Source organism: the organism of the source record quoted next, unplaced genomic scaffold (assembly GCF_019419815.1).
Source record: "Pyrus x bretschneideri cultivar Hongxiangsu unplaced genomic scaffold, Pyrus_bretschneideri_v1 Contig71, whole genome shotgun sequence".
Classification (NCBI taxonomy): Eukaryota; Viridiplantae; Streptophyta; class Magnoliopsida; order Rosales; family Rosaceae; genus Pyrus; species Pyrus x bretschneideri.
In genome coordinates this window covers 26,540-51,356 of record NW_025999811.1, presented here as the reverse complement: position 1 = coordinate 51,356, position 24,817 = coordinate 26,540, and the positions used below count along the sequence as shown (strand labels likewise).

The window sequence follows — 24,817 nt, the reverse complement described above, 5'->3', positions numbered from 1 at the left end:
TCGAGTTTGAAGACCGGCTAGTCGTTTGACAGCGGTCAATGAAGCTCTTCGTTGATTTTGATTATGATGGCCAGAATGACGAACTCGAGGTAGTGCAAGGCGTCAAGCCTGAAGTGGAGGAATTACAACGGCGCTAGGTGATAAGCAGAGGGCAGATCACAGCCACTGAGCACAGCCAATAGACTCCTATTGCACTACCTGCCGTCGTGGACGAAGCGGACTTATTTTCTTCACCTGTGGATACACCTGTTAAGCTTTGCAGAGACTGATCAAGCTCTCAACACGCCATCATTGCTTCCATTGCGTCAACTCGAACATGTTGCCGCAATTGTTTTTTTTTTTTTTTTTTTTTTTTTTTTTTTTTTTTTTGAAAAGGAATGAAGCAAATCAAGGTCTTTCTCATCCATGACTCCAACATCCTCATTGACTCCAACATCTGTGTTGCCGTGACCACAGGTTTTCCTTGGATGTTGCACTTGTAGATCATCACTTTCTGTGCAAGGAAGATCTTTTCAATTGGAATTTCCATTCCAAGATCACCTCGTGCCACCATGAATGCATCTGATTGTGCAAGGATGTTATCAAACCCAACCAAGCTCTTTTCTCCAGCCGAGCCCAGATATTGCGGTGTTCTTGTCCTATTCCCAAAAGTGTAATATCCGATGAAAGCCACCGGAAAATAGCACAAGGCCACCACTATGTAGGCGATCACCACCCCTCCCCACATAGCATACTTCGATGGCTTTTCTGGAGAAGTGGGGAGTGTAGCTTGGATCTCCAAAACCACGTTGTGGCCTGCATAGGCAAAAGCTACCTGTCCCAAGGCGTTGAAGAAGTTGAAGACTGTCCCCGACGTGCTTCGAGCTTTGTACCCGTACTCTACGTCTGGCTGAACACCTTTGTGGATTGAAGTAGTCCATGCTATGGTAGAGTAACTTAGTGACATCACCGCCGCGGCTAATGAGATGCCGGAGATGAAGTTGAAGTTGGGGAGATGGGAGAGTTTCTGCGGCTGTTGTTTCCGAGGCGCGTGACAGTGAGAGTGGTGTTGAAGTACTCGCGGACGAACTGAAACGATTCGTTTTGGGAGCCGGTGAGGAGGCGCATCAAGAACTGGTGGGTCGGCGGACCATGGAACCACCACTCGAGGTCGGTGATGGATTTGAGAGGGCTTGTGCCGGAGATGCAGAGGTTGTCTTTAAAGATCTGGAACCGCCGCTCCTTCTCTCTCAGGACGTTGTACGCCTTGCCGTGCTCCGCCAGCCGCCGTTAGATTCGACGACCTCGTCGCCGCCTTCACCACCCTTGCCACATCTTCTAGCGGCGAGATGGAATTCATTCCTCCAAAGTCTCTGGCTGCACCCGTTGCGGTAGAGATAGCAAGGATAAAATCGAAAAGAATTTCTCAAGACACCCAACTCCCCGGGTCTCGCAAGTGATGATGATGATGAATCGGACGATGCCGCAACAGCAGAGCCGGCGGAGGTGAAGAAAAATATGGGTAGAGGGAAATCGGCGGAGAGATGGGCGAAAACCTCGTCCATGTGCTTGGAAGTTTCACACCATGACGCCCAGAAGTGCAGAACCACCGGCGCGCCGCCGTGAACCAAGCTATCGAGCTCCTTCTTCGACTGCACATCCTTCACTGAGCCACCCATCGAGAATGGAGTTTGCTGAATTCGGAAACCCCAAAACCAAAAGCGAGAGAGAGGGAGGCGAGGGCTGGAGAACGAATTGAAATGCAGAGAGTTGTGTGGGAGAGTGAACTGGGATACGGTGGAGATAGTTGAGAATGCCCAGCAACTCCCGCAGCTGCCTTGGTCTTTGACTGGGTTAACTGCGCCCTCCTCCCTCCAGGAGCATAACAATCTTGTGCTTAAGCCTCGTCCATCTTCTCCTGTTGCAAATCCGAAGTCCAAAGAGTGAGGTTGTCCCTCAACAGTTGCATAATCAAAGTGCTATCCTTGTACGATTCCGGTAGAAGCGCCACTGGGCACGGCCGATCGATACAGATCGTCGGTGACCAGATCAACCTCGACGGTCGGATTGCCCCTGCTATCAATGATCTGCCTCGCCTTCACCGACTTGACCTTGTACTTCTTGGCGACCTTGGAGGCCGCGGTGGGCGCGACGGCGACTGAGCATTGGACGGAGCCTGAACGACGCCGGGCCGGGCAGGGGACCACGGTGGGGAGCTGCTGGGGTCTGTTGAGATTCACTTCCATCTTGGCCGATCCAACTGACAGCCTCTCTAATTTCACCAAAACGTCGGAAGACTCGTCGGAGGAAATTACAGAGAGAGTGCGGCTACATCTTAATGATCCTGGGCGTTGAGTGAAGGACTGCTGTCCGATCCACTGAGACGACGACGCATTAAGCTTCGCGAAGCTGGAACAGGCCATGGCTTCGAGCAAAGACGATCAAAATTACTTTGGAGAGGTCGACTGGTTGTTTGTTTCCCGAGAAAATGCTGGTTTTCTTGCTGATTTAAGTCTGACCGGGGGAGGGGGGTAGGTGACTGTGAAGAGAGAGAGAGAGGAAGCTGGAGCTTTTTTTAGATCTGTCGAATTGCAACTATAATTGCAATACTGTAGTTAAAGATCCGAGCTTTTTTTTTTTTTTTTTTTTTTTTTTTTTTTTTTTTTTTTTTTTTCATTATTTATTTTTTTTTTTTTTTTTTTTTTTTTTTTTTTTTGGGGTCATTGGAGCATTGGGTAATTGGGATGCTCCTCCTTCTGCGAATTTTTTTTTTTTTTTTTTTTTTTTTTTTTTTGAGTAGAGAATATAGATATATTTACATAGTAACATATGTATATTTTTTTTTTTTTTTTTTTTTTTTTGATAGAGAATATATATATATATATATTCTCTAATACATAGTAACATATGTATTTTTTTATTTTTTATTTTTCTTTTGAAACCAACAACATGTAATTTTTTTGTACAAAGAACGTAATAATATTGACTTTCTTTAATGAAACATTTATTTATTTATTTTGATGTGACTGTACTTGAAGTTTTGAAGTTTCAAGTTGCCTACGTACCCTTGGTTGAGGAGGGATCAAGTCATGACGTAGTTCAAATGAGTGATGGTTTTAATGATGATTTTGCCGTACACAGTTTATGCTCTTGCGGGCCAGGAGCGTCTTGGTGCCGTTTGCATTTTCAGCTCATGCAGGCAAGGAGCGTTTGTTGTCGCCTTTTATGCTCGTGCGGACAAGGAGCTTTGGTTGTCGCCTTTTAGGCTCGTGCGAACGAGGAGCTTTTTGTGAATTTGTCAAACGATCTTAGAGGGGCATTCCTTGCAATCTTCATAGCAAGGAGTCTTGACTGAGTGATTGAAGAAGTCTTTGGGGAAGAAATCGCGCATTGTGATGGCAACGGACGATCTTGGTGTCATAACTTCATCATCCTCAACACTTTCATGTAGCTTTGAAGGTTGACGGTAGCTGCTTTGCCCCCTTTCCGATTGGTGAACTTGTGGAGGAGACCTATGTTTCTTGTGCATTTTCTTTGGAGTGACATAAGTCCATCCTTCAACTTCACTTGACTTGACTGACATGGTTTTGGAGCATGCCCCCAGCGGTTGAAGTGAAGATTTTGAGTTCAAAGAGCCAGAAGTGACGGTGGTATAGTTTGTCTTCACCACATCATTAAGATCTAGCTCGATGATCCCTTTCTGAGCCAACTTCATGATGAGATCTTTTAGCACAAAGCACTTTTCCGTCGGATGACTAATGAAGCGGTGGAATTTACAGTACCTTGGATTGTCAGTACGGTTCATATCTTCTGGCCGTTTGCACTCAGGGAGGTTGATCACCTTTTTGTCAAGCAAGTCTTTCAACATGGCAACCACGTCAGAGTCGGGGAATGGATAAGTTTTCTCCTCAAGCTCCTTCAAAGTGCGTCTACGTGTCTCTTGATCACGAAAAGCTTCGGTTTGAATCGCCTTGCTTCGTGTAGGGATTTTGACTGGAGTTGTGTTGACCGTCATTGCTTCCTTGGTGGGTTTCCACGTAGCCTTATCCACCTTTGGCCCCAAAACTTTGTCATTCTTGTAGTCGGCGATCTGTTCTTTCTTCCCATGACGGGTGATGCTTAACTCCATATCATGGGCGCGGGTGGCTAACTCCTCGAATGTTCGTGGTTTGATGCCTTGAAGGATGTAGTGTAGTCCCCACTGCATGCCTTGAACGCACATCTCAATGGCAGAGGTTTCAGAAAGCCGATCTTTGCAATCCAGACTTAAAGAACGCCATCTATTTATGTAGTCGATGACAGGTTCATCTTTCCACTGTTTCGTGCTGGTCAGCTCTAGCATGCTTACAGTACGACGAGTGCTGTAGAAACGGTTGAGGAATTCCCTTTCTAGCTGGTCCCAACTGTTGATAGACTCAGGTTCGAGGTCAGTGTACCAGTCAAAAGCGTTACTTTTCAGCGAACGCACGAACTGTTTGACGAGGTAGTCTCCCTCTGTCCCAGCATTGTTGCAAGTTTCAATGAAATGGGCGACATGTTGCTTCGGGTTGCCTTTTCCATCGAACTGCATGAATTTTGGGGGCTGATAACCCCTTGGCATCTTCAAAGCATCAATCTTCTTGGAGTAAGGCTTTGAGTATAGTACGGAGTCATGCGAGCTTCCTTCGTACTGTGTCTTGATAGTGCTTGCGATCATCTCCTGTAGCTCCTGGATAGAGAGAGATCCCATGGATGTCGTTGATTGGTCTAGCTTCGGCTTCTCTTCAACTTTCTCCGCTGGTGGCTCCTCTTCTTCGTCGCCTTCTTTCTTTAATAGGCCAACAATTGGGTCGACTTTCACGTCGGGCAGCGCATCTATTTGGTTGACGAGTGCGGCAATCTGCAAGTCCTTCTCTTCCACAGTCCGTGTGAGCTTTGCAATTGCTTCATTCATCTGAGCTAGCTGCTCCTCGATTGAAGTTGCTCCAGTGGTCATGACTTGCATGGTTGTACTGCTGCTCGAATCAGCGTCGGAGAGTAGGGACTCTGAGTATTTCCTTGGGCTCTCCCCTTTTGATGCCCTTAGCGAGGCTAGGGTGATCACAGGCTCGTACCTCAGGTGCTCTTGTTCATTTGACAGAGTTAATGCAGGGGCGGAAGCTGCGGCAAAAAGATCTCTTGCCTTACTTCGGGTTATGATGCCCGAAATATCACCACTTGCGGCGATGATGTTCTTGTTCTTTGCTTTGATTGCAGGAACAGCTTGATCCTTTCTTGATGCCATTTGCGTTTTTGATGATTTGAGGATAGAGATGAGAGGTAGAGATGGTCCCACTGGGCGTGCCAAATTTGTAAACACGAGAAATTCCTGAAACAAGCGACAAGAATACGTGTACAAAATAATATTTTGTATTAATGATTTTGGGGTTACAATCTCTTTGTAATTTGGTCCTCTGATTCTATCTTCGTAGGGTGTGGGTTTGTGGATGAGTTGTTGATCCAAAGGGCCGTCGGGGCTTGATCTAAGGATGCACAGCTGATGAATGGATCTTCAAGGGGCGTTGGGCTTGATCTTGAAGGTTGATGGATGAACGGATCTTCAAGGGCTTTTGGGCTTAATCTTGAAGGATGAACGGATGTGTGGATTTGTTGAGGTTGTTGATCCAAATGGGCCGTTGGGGCTTGATCTTAGGATGAACGGATCTTCAAGGGTTTCTGGGCTTAATCTTGAAGGATGAACGGATGTGTGGATTTGTTGAGGTTGTTGATCCAAAGGGGCCGTTGGGGCTTGATCTTAGGATGAACGGATCTTCAAGGGCCGTCGGGGCTTGATCTTGAGTTGGTGGAAGTTCTTCAAGGGCGTTGGGGCTTGATCTTGAACTGAACGGATGATGAACGATGAACACTTTCCTCAAGGGCCGTCGGGGCTTGATCTTGAGTTGGTGGAAGTTCTTCAAGGGCCGTCGGGGCTTGATCTTGAATTGAACGGATGATGAACGATGAACACTTTCTTCAAGGGCCGTCGGGGCTTGATCTTGAGTTGGTGGAAGTTCTTCAAGGGCCGTCGGGGCTTGATCTTGAAGGTGGATTTGACGAAGAACGAAGATTGCTTTCTTGATCCTTCGGGATTTGCTTGAGAGCTTTAGAGTTTCAAGGCTTCTTTCTTTCTTCCTTCCTTTTTTTCTTCTTTCTTCCTTCCTCTTCTCTTCTTCCTTCTTCTTCCTTCCTTCCTTTCTTCTTTTCCTTCCCTTCCTTCTTTCTCTTCTTCCTCTCCCAAAATGAATGCCTTGGCCTCCTATTTATAGAATTCCAAAACTTGATTTTTGGATTTAAATAATCAGATGAAATAAATCATTTCTGCCAGGTATTGACACGTGTCACACTTGATGACTTTTCCAATTTATTTCGATTTTTCGTTGAATCACACGCTACATGTAAAATTTATGTGACACGTGAACGTTGAAATTTTAATTATTGGTCAACATTTATTTCACCGAAATTTTGATGTCTACAATCAACTCAATCAATTAATAAATCTTCATCACAATCAATCAATGATAATTTAACTGATAATCCCAAGATATGATCTTCTAATTAATATCTTCAAAATTATTCTTTCCTCATCCATTTTACAGATGACTCACCTTGGCCAATTGAAAGTCGCCACTTGTAGGGCAGAACCTTACCATGGCTGGCCACCTTTTTATAAATACTCCATCTACACCATTTTCTGGTAAGCTTTTGCTACTCACTTAAGCCTAAACTCTCTCTTGTTAGGGAAACTGACTTAAGCATTAGAGATCTATTGGTCAGACCACTCCCACCTTGTTGGCGTGAATGATCAAATGTGTTTATTGTTTTGTTGGTTCAAATTTGTCAAGCTGAAAACAACGATTTTTTGTTACCATAAATAGTGAATGGATGGTGGTGGGGGGGGGGGGGAGGGGGGCTGGTGTTAATTTGGATGGGAAAGAGGTTTGGTGAGTTTTTGTAGTAGTTAGATTCCGGCTACAAGTCTGAATTTTGGGTCAATTAGTGGTTAGATCAAGAGAAATTTGGCAAAGTCTTGGATGAGTTAGGGTGGTCGAGCTACAGGTAGGGAAGTGAGGGATAGCGTGACTGTGGGCAAGGGTGGATGGTGAGGGAATGGGCAGTGCAAAGGTTAGGAGTGTTTGTTATTAATTTGTTTTCTTTTATTATTATAAGTTTATTAATTTTTAAATTAGATTTAAGAAACGTGGGAAGCACAAGGCCGAATTCATGGGGTCCACATTTGTAATGGGGCCCAAAGTGTTCATCATCTTCTTTTTGTGGACGATAGTTTTATATTTGCGAGGAGTTCTCTCCAAAAGTGTATGCAATTGAAAGAGTTGCTAAGAGCTTATGAACGGGCTTCTAGGCAAGCTGTTAATCTTTCAAAAAGTAGGGTGGTTTTTAGTAGAAATTTAATGGATACGGATGCACAACTTTGGTTGATTGTCTCGGGATGGAACAAGTGGAGTATCATGATTGGTATCTCAGTTTACTAGTGTTTGTTGGCCGATCCAAGAAAGATACATTTGCATTTATTAAAGACAGTCTATGGAAGAAGTTGAATGAATGGTGTGGTTCCTTGTTAAGTAGTGCAGGGAAAGAAATTTTGATAAAAACGGTGGCTTAAGCAATTTCGTTGTATATGATGTAGACGTTCTTGTTGCCTAAGTCCTTTTGCAAGGAGTTGAACCAAATGGTGGCGCAGTTTTGGTGGGGAAAGGAAGCAGGTAGGCGTCACATATATTGGGTGAAATGGCAAAAGTTGTGTAAACCAAAAGTGAGGGTGGCCTGGGATTTAAGGACCTATATGCATTCAACCTTGCATTGCTTGCCAAGCAAGGGTGGAGACTAATTCAACAACCTCATTCTCTTATTGCTCAAGTTTTCAAAGCTTGGTATTATCCTACAACAGATTTTCTGCAGGCTCCAGTTAAACTAAACTCATCTTATTGTTGGAGAAATGTTGCGGCATTAAGGGAAATTATTCAAAGAGGCGCTAGGTGGAGGGTTAGAGATGGCCAATGAATACACTTTTTTTTTGGGGGTGGGGGGGAATTGGTTGCCAAGGGAGAACTTTTACAAAGTTCTTAGCCCCAGACCGATGGGGGTGCATCCCTCTCTTACTGTGAGATCGTTGATGATGGATGGACAATGATGGTGTTTGGTGGTATACGTCCGTAGCTAGTTTTTAGAGGATGAAGCAAGCTTGATTTTGAGCATTCCGTTGAGTTTATTCAATCCGGCTGATTCTATGATTTGGACTAAAGAACCTAAATGTTTGTTTACAACTAAGAGTGCTTACTTTGTGGCAAGAATGTGTCATGGTATTGGTGGGGACGAGCTTATGGGATATGTGATAAATGAGGAAAACAAGTTCTTTATGGAAAGCATTGTGGCGAGCCAAGGTCCCAGGAAAAGTTAAAATTTGTGCATGGCTTGGGTGTATAAATGCTTTGCCATCTAAGGTGAATTTGAAAAACAGACGAGTTCTTATGGAGGATGTTTGTGGGTACTGTGATAAAGAAGCGGAGACAATTGAACATGCTTTATTACATTGCCCTCGATTTGCTGCTACTTGGTTTGGTAGTCCACTAGGACTTCGTTCGTTTCATAGAAGTGAAGAGGCCTTGGTGGTTGGATGGCAAATATGGCGAAAGCGTTATTGAACGACAGTTTCGAGCTGTTACTTGTTTTAGTATGGAACATATGGAAGGTGAGTAATAAGTTTCTATGAAAGGGTGCTGATGCGTCCCCTTTGGACACCCAACTTAAAGCTCAAACGTGGTTGTCATAATACAAAAAATGGAATAAAGTACAACCGCACACCACCACAGCATAAGTTCAGATATGGCAGCACCCATATTCTGGTTGCATAAAGTGTAATTTTGATGCTGCTTGGGATGAGAATGGTTCATATGGAGGTATAGGGATTGTGGTAAGAAACTCAGCGGAAAATTTCATGACAGCAATGGTGGTCCGGGAGAATGAGATTCACTATGCGCTACATACTGAAGCTGTTGCTGCAGGAGCAACAGCTATGTTTTCACGGCATTGGAGAACTAAATAGGTGCAGGTGGAGGGTGATGCTCTTATGGTGATATTTGCAACCCATAATGAAAGATCATCGCATCATGGTCGTTATGGCCATTTGTTTGCTGATACACGACAGAATCTTCAAAGTTTCAAGCAATGAAAGGTTTCTTTTGGTCGACGAGACACAAACAAAGTGGCCCATCGCCTTGCAAGGTTTAGTTTAACTCTCAATCACTCAGTTTCTTGGTTCGGGGAACCTCTTGATGTAATTTCTGATTTATTATTGGAGGATAGTACTAGTAGTCAATTTGGTGCGGGACACTTTTTTCCCTTCGATCAAGTAAAAAGCTCTGGCAAGGTTTTTATTGAGGCCCATTGTTAGCACCCTATCCTTGATTTTGTACGTATTTCACTATTCAATGAATATCATACTTCATATCACCAAAAAATAAAATAAAATAAAAGTTAACAAAAAATTATAAAAAATAAAGTAAGGGCTGGTTTGACATTGTTGAAATTATTTTTAAAAAGCGTTTTAAAATGGTGGGGGGCTAAAATTGTGTTTGGTAAATGAAAAATAAAGATGTTTTTTGTCAAAATCATGGGTCCAAAACAGCAGAAAACAGAAGGAACTCTATCCCTACTTCTGAAAACATTGTTTTTTTTTTTTTTTTTTTTTTTTTCACGACACAGCAACCCAAACTAGCCCTAAGATTCCCTCCCTTCAAATATGATTGCTATGGGTGATTGGCCAATTTTGAAAAGTTTAGAGCCTGTTTGGTATCCAATTAAAAAAAAATTCATTATTTTGCAAAATATTTCTTAAGAACAAGTTATTTATTTATTTATATTTTTTAAATTTAAGAACTTGTTTTGTGACATCCCGTCCCGAGATTATAAAAACATACGTGTCAATTGACCTTTTTACCCCTAGTTCGTAACATTTACGTTTAGTGTGTTTTGTGTGGTGTTGGCAATCGTAGGGTCACACACACACACACACACACTCTCATTCTCTCCCGGGATTCCCTCTCCCTCTGTCTCTTCTCTGTCTCTCTCTCTCCTCCCTCACAAATCTCTCAGTTCTCTCTCTCTCCTTCGAACTCACACGGACCACCCACAAAACCACCCTAAAACTATACCAACGAAGGATCTAAGACCACCATCGTACTCCTGAAGACCACACGAACACGATGGTACCAATTTTAGGTGAGTTTCACTTCGGAAAACATGGATTTCAATTTCACCGTGTGTGTGCACTGTTCATGCACACGTAAAACTTGATGTTTTTGGGATTTTGAAGCTTGTAGGAAGCTTGGTGAGGTCCTAAGGAAGCTCGGAGTGCTTCGTTTGAAGGAATTGGACGTCGGGATCACGAACTGTAAGTTTGGCCGGAGCTTTCAGGGCTTTTTCTGGAGAATCCACGCCGAGTTAGGGGTCAAGGCAGGTATGGATGTGTTCGTCTCGTCAATACCTTCATTTTGATATAAAGAACGTCGAAAATGGTTAAGAAATGAAGAAGTTATGACACTTTGAAGTTTACCCAGAAATTCCGGCAAAACACCCACCTCCGGCGAAACCAGTCCGGGGACGCGAGGAAGAAGACGCGCGCGTGGGCAGCGCGTATACAGGGCGCGTGAGGGCGCGTGAGAGCTCCAAATTGAGTTCTAAAAATTGTCACGTGTTCGTGACGTCGTGTAGATCACCGTGGTATATTCACATACCCAAATTGAGCAATGTATGAGAAAGTTATTGACGAATATTTGTGTATGTGCGTTAAATAACGTCAATTTGGTTACTTCTCGTATAGGCGAGGCTTGTACGGACGTCGGGCATGGCTAAGGGAGGCTCAGGGACCTACGAGACGTCGATGTGATCTGTGAGTGGGCAGTTTTGTTTTTTAGTATATATATACGTATGCTTGACGTATTTCCCAGAAAACGTATTTTAAAAGAAATACGAATTAAATATCCTGTCATATATGCATCATATTTTAATATGTGCATTACCATAATTATGCATACTGTTGCATGGTGCTGAGGAGGCCCAGGTAAGCTACATTTGATATACATTTGATATACGTATGAAATACATTTGATATATGTATGAATTCGTGCGGTGGACGCACAGATGGGTATCAGGTGAGTATTTATTGTTGTTATGATGATGTTGATATATGCTTAGAGAGCTCATAACCTGCACCCCCGGTGTTAGTGCTCCCGCCCTGAGCAGGGCCCAGTCCTTCACGTGATGTTCACCTCCTGCACCTCATGCTCAGCTTGGATCCAAGCTAGGTGCACAGTCCTGTCGTACAGACCACATTAGGTAGTTCCGACTCGTAGGTGACCCGCGATTATTCGCACAGCCTTCACGTGATCGTAGCACTAGAGCGTATATATATACGTCACACCCAGTCCTGTCGTACAGACCACTTTAGGTGGTTCCGACTCGTGGGCAGGTTCAGTTGTTTAGTTATTGAGATTGAGATTTGAGCTCTAGATTCAGCCGTACATGTCGCTTTAGGTGACTCCGGCTACCAGTAACATGTTATTGATATGGTTTATATCTGAGCACTTGCATATCATTATGAGGCTTTGATTGGCATACCAGTGAGTAGGATTGGCCTACCTTGAGCTTGATTGACATATCTATACATACTTATATATGTTTATTTTCTGGGAAAGTATACAAGTTTTACGGAGAGGGGTTACAAAGTTTTTGAGAAGTATTTGGATTTGGAAAAAGATTTGTTTTACTGACCCACTCAATTTTTGGTTTTGTGCCCCTCCAGGTTCAAGAATTGCAAAGGTGTGGTGACTACGAGGAAATTCAACGGTGTTCTGATAGAATGGACCAATTGAGGACTCACCTTCGGGTGGTTCATCTTAGAAGTTGTATATTTTAAAGCTTCCAAACTGTGTAAATGGTTACGTCACTCTCACGTGACGGCCAACATGCCCTCCTTCGGGATGGGGTGTGTCATGTTTGATATGAAATTCACAATTATTTTTAAAGAAAAAAAAAGTTCATCCTATAGTGGGAACTTCTAAATTCAACAGAGAGGAAGAGGAGAGAGATATGGAGAGAAACAGAGGAGAAAGAAATACGAGAGGGGATTGGAGGAGAGAGAGAGAGAGGAGAGGGTAGAAAAGAGAGAAACGGGAGAGGGTAGAAAAGAGAAACAGGAGAGGAGTAAGAGAAATGATAGAGATATAAAATAATAATAATAATAAAAAGGGATTAGGTGTGAGAGGAAGGGAAGAGTTTTTAAAAACTCTTAAGTTAGTTTTGAGTTCAATTTTTAACATTTAAATCTTGAAAAGTATTTTAAGGAGGGTGTAGTCAAATTAGGATTTGATAGGACTTATGGTATTTTAATAGATTTTAAAATCCGGATGTAGTCAATTAGATTTTAAAAGATTTTGAAATCATAATGTAGTCAAATTAGAATTTTAAAGGATTTTAAATAATACATTTAAATGTAGTCGATTAGGATTTTAAAAAGTCCACAAAAGTCTAGGTAGAGTGAAAATATCAAAGAATTGTTAGGATTTTAATAAATGATGAATTTTGATGGATTTGAGAGTGAATGGTATAAAAACCAAACACCTTAAACAATCTAACATCCACCTCTGCAATTTCATTTCTCCTCTTTAGAGAGGAAGACGTACACAAATTCAAAAACCGACCACAAATTCAACCCCACAAAATCCCCATTCCCAATTCTGCTATTTGAGCACCTCATTCTCGTTGCGAAGAAACCAAATTGTTGACGGGACTCTGAATTTAGAATCAAGCTATTACTTTCATCTTTCGGTGTTCGTCTCGAATGATAGTGATGAATAGGAAATGGAATTGCTTTATCCTAAACTTGTCAATATCGTCTCTCCCTCTTTAGCTTTGTATGTTCTCTCTCATCTTTGTTAGTTTTGATTTGGCAAGGAATGCAATACTGGCAGTCGCTTGGAAAATTTGTTTCAAAATACTCTTGGCAACCCTCTGGGATAATTTGAGAAAAGTATGGGCTCTTTGGCAATATATATATGTCATTTTGGATTGTGTACAGAGAAGAAATTCATTTTATGCAGTAGAAGTCAAATAAAAATCTTAAGATTCCATGAAAGAAGAACATACAAATTCATAGAAATTTGTAATATAAATTCATATAAATATGTCAAAATTCATATAGAATTATAAAATCCATTAAAATCTTTTGAAATATGTCACTTAAAACAGCTTATTAAAATCTTATGAAATTCAAATTGATTACACCCCGCTAAAGTTAAAAAAATTAAATTAAATTAAAATACCAAACAAACCCTAACATTATGTTTGGATGATGAAATTTATGATTATTAAGAAATTTTAAAATGACAGAAATTAAAATGCTGGGATTTTATTTTCTAAAATTTGTGAATTTTCTTATTTAGTTAACCTAAAAGAACAATGAAATTGAATACAAAATTTATTATTTTTAAACTCTCAATCATAGAAATTGAGAAATGTCACATATTTACGTGGAATTTAAACTTGGGAATTGAAGGTCCCAATTTCAAGTTTTTTTTTAATCACGCGAAAATTCTAAATTTTTATATTTTGAATCCAAACAAAAAAATTAATACATGTCGATTTATAAATTTTGATTTTTATTAAAATTTCAAGTTTATTTCCCTTGTTCAAAGATAATGTAAGTTCTTGTTTTTGGTCTTGCCCAAAAATAAAGTTCTTATGTTTGGTCAGAAAATGCAGAATTGGTGGTTGAATAATATATATAGATTATTTTGTGTGCAAAATCGAATTGAATTGGAAACAATCAGGAAAAAAAAGAAGGAAGAAGAAGACATCAATGGTATTATGGGGAAAGGGGGGAAGGATGTGGTGATATAACCCAAGCCAATACCTAGCTACAACCTTGACGGTGTGGTAATGGTGGGTACTGAGGAAAGGAATTGCACAGCAAGAAGAAGGGAAATTCTAATTGTTTTTCATATATGCTTTCAAATCCACTAGCTGAGGCTTTTAAACCACAAGCCAACCATTACATTCGCGTGAATGCCATCTGGCATAACAGACAACTCAATTAAAACTAAGACCCACAATTAACAAGACTATTAGAATCTAGTCCTTACTCTATTACAATCCGACCCCATTATTTAACTACTATTTCATAGTGATCCAAGGATTCACTAATAGGCCAAATGCATGATCATAACATCATTCCCTTCTTCGAGAAAACCTTGTCCACAAGGTTAAAGAGAGAAAACAGGGAATTGAGGTTGGAAGTCTTGAAAGTCTTAAAAGGCTTCCCATGTTGCAGAACTGGCATCTTGATCTTGCCACTGAACAAGCAATTAAACTTCGGCAGAATTACCCTTCTTATACATGCGCCTGGCAAGAATGGAGGTAGGAACCAACTGCTGAAGACCATCTTCTGTAACTTGGGGCAACAGGTTGTTGCCTACCAAATTCAGACCATATCACCAACTTCAAAACTCTGTTCCAATCTCTTTTGATCAGCTTGTGACTTCATCCTTGTCTTAGCTAATTCAAGGTTCCTTTTCAAAATCTCCAAAACCTTGTCTCTCTCAACCAAACATTATTCCACAGAAGCTAACTTTGTAGAACCAGGTTCATATGGTGTGATATGAGGTGAGAAATAGCCATACACTAATTCGAAGGGTGTGAACTTAGAAGAAGTGTGGTAGGTGGTATTGAAACATCATTCGGCCCATGACAACCATTGCACCCATTTTTTAGGTTGGCCCCTAACAAAGCAGCGTAGGTAGGTTTCTAACCATCGGTTCATAACCTCAGTTTAACCGTTAGTTTGAGGATGGTAGCCCGAACTCATACACAACTTAGCATTTTGCAGTTTGAATAATTCCTTCCAGAAGACACTTAAGAAGATGGGATCACGGTCACTTACTATAGAGTTGGGCATGCCATGAAGTTTGAAAATATGCTCAAGAAAGAGTTGTGCTACACCAGCCGCTGTATATGGATGTGCCATAGGAACAAAATGGCTGCATTTGGATAGCCGATCAACCACCTCCATGATAACAGTCTTAACCTTGCAATTAGGAAGTCCGACAATGAAGTCCATGCTTATATCAACCCAAATTCGCTTAGGAATTGGAAATGGCCTCGGTTTTTCAGGAGGTGCCACTATTTCATACTTATGTTGTTGGCAGATGTGACACTCAGCGATAAAGAGTTTGACATCATTTTTCATACCTAGCTAATAAAAGTCCTTAAGTTTGTGGTAAGTTTTAATCACACCTTGATGACCTGTAGCAGGTATGGAATGATAAGTTTTTACAAGCTTAGTACGCCAAGGAGAGGAAGGGCTTAACAATATCCATGCCTTATACTGTAAAAACCCATTCTTGAAAGAGTAATTAGAAGAGGTAGAGGTGGTGGCATTAGTCTCCTATTCTTGGAGATACTCCTTAGCTTTACTTTGAATCCAAGAATCTTGCTCATTATATTGTCGAAGTTCATCAAACCAACCAAAATGAGGATATGATATTGCTGCACATTCAGGACGGAGAAGAGAACCATGTACATGATAAAGAGCATCAACAATATGGTTGTCACTTCCACTATGAAACTAGATCTCATAATCATAGCCAAGAAGCTTAGAAACTCATTTTTGTTGGAAATGAGTATTGGCTTTCTAACTCAAGAAGTATTTGAGGATGCAATGATCAGTTTTAATGGTGAAGTGCTTGCCTTGTAAGTAGGTATGCCATTTCTTCACGGCATAAACTATGGCAATAAGCTCCCGTTCATAGGTTGAGAGAGATTGATTTTTTGGACTAAGTGCTTGACTGGTAAAGGCAAGAGGTCTTCCCCCTTGTTGTAACATGGCTCCAATGCCACTACCAGAGGCATCACACTCCAGTTCGAAGGGTTTGGAGAAGTTTGGTAAGGCTAAAACTGGTAGGGATGTCATAATGTCTTTGAGCTGATTGAAAGTTGTTGTACCTTCTTGAGTCCAGTGGAAATTGTCCTTCTTGGTCAATTGATATAACAGCTGGCAAATCTGACCATATCTAGCAATGAACCTGCGATAATATCCCATGAGACCCAAAAAACCCCTCAATTCTTTAAGAGTCTTAGGAACCGGCCAATCATGGATGGGTTGTAATTTGGAAGGATCTGCAACTACCCCTTCCCAAGACATGATATGGCCTAAGTACTCAACACACTGTTGACCAAAATAGCACTTGGATTTCTTAAGGAACAAGCTATGTTGCTGTAAGATTTGGAAAACAGCCAACAAGTAAGACATGTGATCCTCCCAATAGTGGTTGTAGATGAGGATATCATCAAAAAATTCGAGTACACACTACCTTAAGAAAGGTTAGAAAATGTCGTTCATGAGTTGTTGAAATGTTGCCGGGGCATTAGTAAGCCCAAAAGGCATTACCAAGAACTCGTAATGGCCTGCATGAGTTTTGAACGCTGTTTTTTTTCAACATCTTCAGGTTTCATCAAGATTTGGTGATAGCCGGAGCGAATATCTAACTTTGAAAAATAAGTGGCACCACAAAGTTCATCCAAGAAATCATCAATAAGAGGAATTGGATATTTATCTTTGATAGCAAGAGCATTAAGCTCCCTATAATCAATACACATACGTCAAGTGCCCTCTTTCTTCCAGACAAGAAGTACGAGAAAGGAAAAAGGACTATGACTGTGTCGGATAAAGCTGACATCTAATAAATCCCTGACAACTCGTTCAATTTCATTCTTCGCAAGAGGCCCGTAGTGATAGGGTCGTATATTAGGTGGTTTGGCACCAGGCAGCAATGGAATGTGGTGATCATGTGAGCGAGAGGGTGGAAGTTGAGATGGCAACACAAAGAGGGACTCAAAGTCGGCCAATAGTTTGTTCAGTTGTGTAGATTGAGCTGGGGACAACTCAAAGTCATTAACAAGCACTGGTTGTGTCTCCATAGAATACAACAAAAGGCCTAAGTTGGAATTAGCAACTTCTTTCTCAAGATGCTGTAAGGAGACTTCTTGGATAATAAAGGGTGAAGTCGCCGAATGAAACAATTTGTATTGCTGATTGTTCTTCGTGAATTCCAGAGTCAAGTGGTGGAAATCCCATAATACAGGACTAATGGAAAAGAGCCACTGAACCCCTAGAACTAAATCATAACCTCTGAGAGGCAATGAATACAAGTCAACACTGCAATCATAACCTAAGGACAATGCACTGGACCTCCAACAACCTGAACTCTTAACCTTACCACTATCGGCAATCATGACCTCAAATGTTTTAGTAGGATGAACCGGTTGACCCATTGTTTTAACAATCAAGTGTTAACAAAGTTATGTGTGCTGTAGGAGTCTAACAGAATCCTCATAGAATGACCATGGATAGTGCCCTGCACTTTTATAGTTTGAGCCTTCGGAGTGGCGGTGGTCCCATAAAACGCACACTCACTAAGTTCCATGTGATGAATTTCAGGAGGTGAATCCGAGGTGAACTCATCAAGCTCCTTATGGTCAGCAACATCGAGCATAAGCAATTGCTTCAACCCACAGTTATGACCTGGAACCCATTTGTCAGTGCAAAACCAACATTCGCCCTTGTCCCGTTCTAATTGAATTTCAGCTGGAGAAAGCTTCTTAACAGGGTAATTTTGGACCCGAGGAACATAAGGAGTGATGGCTGTGGTAGTGTTAGGTTGGTGTTTAGGGACTGTGGGTGATGGTTTAGTGATGCCGCCTTTAAGCTCTTGAAACTTAGTATCTAACTGAACCGTTATGGCAATAGCATCATGAACAGAATGAGGCTTCAAAAATTTCACATCATACTTTAATTCCCGTTTAAGAACACCAAGGAAACAACTCTTTAACAAGAAAGGACCAACATTACAAGTACGATTAGCAAGTTTGTGAAATTCAGCTATATAATTACGCAGGGTACCTATTTGGCGAAGTTTGAAGAGTGCCTCAGCACTATCTTCAAACTTGGAAGGACCAAACTCCTTACACAAGGCCTGAGTGACGTCCTCCCAATAGGGAGTAATAGTGGAACAATCCATCCATCTATGCCATTGAAGAATCTACCCCTCAAGGTGGAATGAAGTTGTGACCACGCGTTGAGAATCGGGAATGCCATAATAAACAAAAAATTGTTCAGCCTTATAGATCCAGGCTAATAAATCGTCACCATCGCCAAATCGGGAAAATTCGATGTGCGAAGACCACGCTAGCTTGACCGTAGCACTGCCAGGGGTGACCGGACTGCGCAAAGCCTGGATTCGGTCTATGTCACGAGGTGGAGGAAGATCGGTGAAAAGAGAAGCAGAACCCTCGCCGCCGCCATGAGCGACTTGCTCACAATGAAACTGCTCGAAATGCACAAACAATCGAGTTTCAAAAGCATGATCAATGGCTTCAGCGAACTAAGTGGGAAGGTTGACTAAGGTGTTTTCGATGGCAGCAACACGAGATTCAATGGCGGAGATGTGGGTCATGGTGGTGGGACAGGGCATATACAAAGGGATACCAGAATCGAAGGGTGATACCAATGATAGCCAATACCTACCTACAACCTTCACTGTGTGGTAATGGTGGGTACTGAGGAAAGGAATTGCAAAACAAGAAGAAGGGAAATTCTAATTGTATTTCATATATGCTTTCAAATCCACTAGCTGAGGCTTTTAAACCACAAGCCAGCCATTACATTCGCGTGAGTGCCATCTAGCATAACAGACAACTCAATTAAAACTAAAACCCACAATTAACAAAAATATTAGAATCTAGTCCTTACTCTATTACAATCTGACCCCATTATTTAACTACTATTTCATAGTGATCCAAGGACTCACTAATAGGCCAAATGCAAGATCATAACAGTGAGAATGGTGAAAGGGGTGTCTCTAGTCGCCAAGGAGTTGGCGAAGCGATCTCCCACTTTGCTGAGCGTCAAAAATGGCGATTTGGAAGCCCTGATCAAGAAAGCCGTGGTGTCCGCCACCGACCTCTACGGCCTCACCAAAGGCACCCTCTCCCAATTCACCAACAACCCCATTGGTACTAATGACTTCAATTCCAATACCAATACGAATACCACAGGCCAAAATTCCGTCGTACACTTCACACATAAACAAGTTGAAGTTGAAGCAGCACCACCTCCTCCTTCACCTTCGTCTGCTCCTGCGGCGGAGCATGAACAAGAACACAATCAACAACAGTTGCAGCAACCAGTGCAACAACAAGAAGAACATCAATCCACCACAGTGGACGTCCTTGATTCCGCCAAGAAGGAGAATTTGGTGGAACAAGAGCCACAACCTCAGCCGTCGCCGCAGCCATTGCAGAGGCGGAAGCCCAGAGAGAGACGAGTTCCTTCCACCCCCTTCTCCAGAGCACTCGGGTCTCTACTCTTCTCCTTTTTAGTTTCCTTATGAATGATATCATGAATATGTATGTGATTTGCGATTGTGATTGATAATTTAAAAAGGTTTGTGGTCTCGGAACTGGGCTCGCGTGGGGAACCATTCAGGAGTCTACCAAGAGGTTCGTTTATGGTACGCCAACCTCATCAGACAAGCAATCTCCACTTTCTCCATTTTTGTCCCTCCAAAATGCAGAAAGTTTGGCTCTCGCACTCTGTAGAAGGCGTGGAGCTGCCCTCAAATTGGGACAGATGCTCAGTATACAAGACGAGTCCCTCGTCCCTGCTCCTGTAACATTCTACTTCTCTCTTTTTTGAATAAAATTCATACGCATTGCAATGTATTGCATGTTTTCAGTTTCTTAATGTCTTTGCTATATTCATTTTCTTCTAGATCTTGGCAGCTCTTGATATTGTCCGTCAAGGTGCAGATGTCATGCCCAGGAAACAGCTTAATCAAGTTTTGGATGCTGAACTAGGACCTGACTGTCAATCTAAGCTTATTTTGATTATGTACCTTTGGCGTCTGCAGGTGTAGGCCAGGTGACAGCGACAGACATTGCTTGTTTCTTGTTACTTGTTACTTGTTACACACATTGCTTGTTTCCTGTTACTTGTTACACACAGTCATGCACGCATACCTACCCACTGTATGTGTATATGTACAACTTTGCATGGTGGCATCAATGTATTTGTAATGCCATCTCTTTGCTTAAGAATACAATCACAATCAGACATGAACTTCTCCATCTCTTGATAGATTTCTGTAATTGAAACTGTCATGTAATATACATTGTTCAGACTGTTTATCTTACCATCTATAACATTTTTAGGTTCATCGAGCTGTCACAAAGGATGGTATGGATGTTGATAGCATTGAAAGTGACATTGACAACGTCAAACTTCTTCTAGATTATACAAATCTAATCCCCAAGGGACTTTATCTTGAAAGAGCTATGAAGGCATTTTTATTTTGTATGCCCTTGGCCATTTCATCTGTATGATTCACATGGTATATTAGGAATATTGTAGGTAAGTTTAATTTTTCTAATTGCTCCACTTACACATTTGGCTTTATACTTTTTATTTCTTGTGGATGTGTATCTAATCCTCATTGATCATTCCCTTGTGCTCATGAAGTTGGAACTTGATTCCATATGGAATGTATCTGGATGACATTGAATTGTGGATTATGATTTCAAACTCAGAAGATGATAAAATGTCTTAAATGTTCAAAATTCATGCTTATATTCTTCCTAAATCCTTTGTAGGTGGCAAAAGAAGAATTATCCCCTGAATGTGACTATGCGTTGGAGGCACAAAGTTAAAAACGGTTTCGTGACTTGCTATCCAATGCACAAGGATTTTATGTTCCATTCGTAGTGGATGATATCTCGAGCAAAAGAGTCTTAACTACAGAACTTGTTTCGGGCAAGTAAACTTTGCCAATTATGCTATTCCTTTGTTTAAACTATGATATAGTGTTTTTTTACTCCGAAAATTTTATGTTGTTGCTTGGGGGCAATTTCTCTGATTAGCATTTACAGAACTGATTCCCAACTGTTTTGTTTTGTTTTGGGACTTTCTCATGGACCAAAATGCAGAGCTGGTTAGTTAGTTAATATTCGAACACTCTTACTTGAAGAAACAATGTTTATTTCAAGATTTGTTGTAATATTGAACAGTACAACGTGTTGTGGCACACAAATGCTGATCGAGAGACCACCTTTTGTTTTCTACTAGTGGTGGCAGCATTGGGAATTTCTATCAAAATTGTGTGTGTAGCTAAACAAAGCTTATGAATCAAGGGATGATATTGAAAAGCATGCTACTAATTGTGTGATGTCATATTCTTTTCAAGCTCCATATGCGTAAGTCACCTTCTATCGTAAATGAAAGTAATTACGGACAGTTGTAACTTTTGGAAATGAGTTGCAACATTTCCATTAAACCCATTTGCTTTTGGTTAGAAATTTCCTTTCGATCTTAAGTTACAGGGTTTAAGAATTTTATATGTTGGAAAGTTGCATTGCTGCAATTTGAAGAAAGCATAAAATGGTAATGATTAAAAGTAATTAGGGAACTTTAACGAAAAGCTCCTGGTACTGTTCACTTTAACGAAAAACCATATTTTTACATTAAAAAGTCAATTCTGGTACTATTCACTTTACCCTTTATTTTGTCCTTATCGTTAAAACTTAAAGTTTTTCAAGCCCTTTTCATTAGTTTTCCTAAGTAATTAACCAGTTTTAATGATTTTTTTTTTTTCCTGTGGTATATGTCACTTAACTTAGCTATCTTTTCTAGGTTTTTTCTACTGTTATCATTAAAAGCAGTTATCTTTTTATGGAGCTTTCAATGTAGCGTTGGTTGTATCATCAATAGAGGATTAATGTTGATGTGAACATGATATTGCTTTCTCATGCTGCAGGAATACCTATTGACAAAGTGGCACTCTTAAACCAGGAAACTCGCGACTATGTTGGCAGAAAGTTTCTAGAGCTCACTTTGAAGGAGTTATTTGTTTTTTGTTTCATCCAGGCATGTTCTGTGTTGTCTCTTCACCTATGCAAGCATATATAGTATTTTATTTTAATCTTTACTTTGTTTTTCTTACATTACTTTTATAAGCATTCACTTTGCTCAACCTTAAGAATAACTTACTCTCAACGATGAAATTGACTTGCTATCCAATGCACAAGGCTTTTTCATTTTACCAGTCATCTTAAAGTATGTCTCCTACAAGCAATCCCACGAACTAAGTTCATTTGTCAGGGACCTAGGGTAACAATATTATATAGCGGCAGTAGCCAGTAAAGTTGATGTAGCACAACATAAGTGTTTACTACGACTATGGTGGGCTGAAGATGACACAAATATTAAGCAACAACAAGAGCTTTAGAAGAAAGACGAGTCTGGCAATGATTTATGATTGCTTCCGTTGGAAAAGAAATAAGTAAAGGGACCAACGGAGGCTCAATGGGAGTGGTTGAGGAATAGGTTTGCACCATTTGGTCTTGGGTTTGAAACCCGAAGGTACTTATGTAGCAATTGCTAGTGCTTTGTGCCCCTAAAGATTGTAGGGTTTGGCGATGGGCCCCAGTTTTGAAGCTAGTACATTAGTAATCCTTAACAGGACCCTTTTTATCACGTATGCTGAGTTTTAATCTCCAACTGCAGATTTAATCACGTATGCTGAGTTTTAATCTCCAACTGCAGATTTAAGGTAGCTAATTTCCGTGGAGTGGGGGTCAAGTTAAGCGACACCTTTGGTCTAGTCCAGTTCCTATGTATAAAGGACTTAAATCTTCAGTGCATTTAACATATCAAGATTCCGGGGTATCCATTTTGCTGGACAACTGATCCACTGTTATTCATCATTTGAACTTTATTGTATGGTTTCTGTTTTAAATTTTTTTTCTGCACTATGCTTAGAGGAATTAACATTCTGAGAGTTGGCAAGTCATGCATTCTTCCTAGTTTTAGGCTCGCAGCTCATCTTGCTTTAATTGTGCCTTATGAATGCAGACTGATCCTAATTGGAGTAATTTCTTGTACGAGGAGGCTAAGAAATCAGTCTGATAGACTTTGGAGCAGCTAGGGATTACCCCAAGAGTTTTGTTGATGACCATCTAAGAATGGTGAAATCTCCTTGCTCTTTATATTTAACTGAGTTTTGTGGTTGAGTATTAGTTATTTGTTTGATGTTTAAATTTTTTTAGACTGAGCTGCAAGTTGCTGAGGACTTTGCATTGCATATGTGATCAGGTTCTTGCCTGTGCAAATGGTGATAGAGATACAGTCCTTGAAATGTCTAGGAGACTTGGATTCATCTCAGGGACGGAATCAGAAATAATGTTAGAAACGCATGTTCAAGCTGGGTTTGTTGCGGGATTGCCATTTGCCAAGCCTGGTGGGTACGACTTCCGCGCATCCAACATCACTCAGAGCGTTTCAAACCTTGGGGCAACCACCTGATGAGGCGTACAGCCTTCACCGCAATCTTTCTAGCACGTTTTTGGCTTGCATCAAGCTTGGGGCGGTTGTGCCGTGCAGGGAGCTCTTACCCGAAGTATATGAGCATTATCAGTTTGGCGAAGAAGGCGGAGCGGTGTTGTCAAGTGCGATTGGTTTATAAGGGGCTTATAAATGATTTTGATTTAATTTTGAACATGTAATAAGTGGGCAAGGATCAAGCACTATAATAAATACGAATGATTTTTGTTGATGAAGGGGAAACTTAGGGGTAGATTTGATTTCTCGTGGGGGATAGTTTTACGGTTTTACCCTTGTGAGATAGAATTTATTTGTATATTCATTCGACCCATTAGAATTTAGATATAAAACATTCTTCGACAGTGATTCATAAGGAGGGAGGAGGAAGGGAAATAAATTTCTTACTATTTTACAATAAAGAGCTTGAAATTTGAAGTTTGATAGGAATTCCACTCAAAGCAAATGCTTCGTTGTATTGGCGCAAAAGAAAAGGGATGATGGAAACAGCTGCATAGTCTCTGGCGTCGTTTGGCACGTCGTATAAGCGGTCGGACAGGACTAATAGTATGAACCTGGCCGTTTGATGTTCTTTCGTACTAAATAGTTGTCGGATTACTTTAAGTCGGATGGGATAGTCGGGTATACACCTTCTTAATAAACCCTTCGAAAAGGAGTGGATTATTGGTTTGGTTGCCTTTCCTTTCTCTCGCACTTCGTTCTCCACGACACCTCCTCTCGCCGTCGTCGCCCTCGCCGTCATCCCTCTTGTCGTCGTCGTTCTCCCGATCATCTCTTATAGCCGTCACCTCATCTCGCCAACGTCGATCTGCCTGTGAGGTGCAGAGAAGAAGAGAGGCTGAGGGGGAGGTCTGTGACAGTGAGGTGCAAAGAAGAAGAGAGGCTGAGGTGCAGAGAAGAAGGGGCAGGTCTGTGACAGTGAGCATCGCAACTTTAGGGAGGGGGATGTCTGTGACACCGAGCATCTTCTTCTTCATTTCCCCTCCCTCTGTTCTTCCCCCTCCTTCCCACAAATCCCAAAACCCAATTCCTCCGCAGGCCACCATGAACCACCACCACCACCAGGTTCCATCCAACCACCCAGAACAAGACTCTTCTCTCCCTGCATCTTCTTCTGGCTACCGGATCTCCCTCCTCCGCCGCTGCATCTCCAAACCCTATAAATGAAGCCAGGATGTCAATTTTTTTTTCTTTCCTTTCCTTATTACCAAATAAAGTATAAATAATATTATCATTAGTCCGATACTATACTAAATGCCCAATTAATTTAATCAGTATTATTCGATGTCTATTTATACTATCCAACAGAAATAATCAGTACAGTCCGAACTATCAAACGAAATTTATACGTACTTATAC

The 24,817-nt window shown here is 41.2% G+C and overlaps 1 pseudogene; it reads left to right on the top strand.

The window, feature by feature from the left end:
* The first annotated feature begins 18,828 nt into the window (after positions 1–18,828).
* LOC103933574 lies at positions 18,829–23,672 on the top strand (annotated as a pseudogene).
* The last annotated feature ends 1,145 nt before the right edge of the window (positions 23,673–24,817 follow it).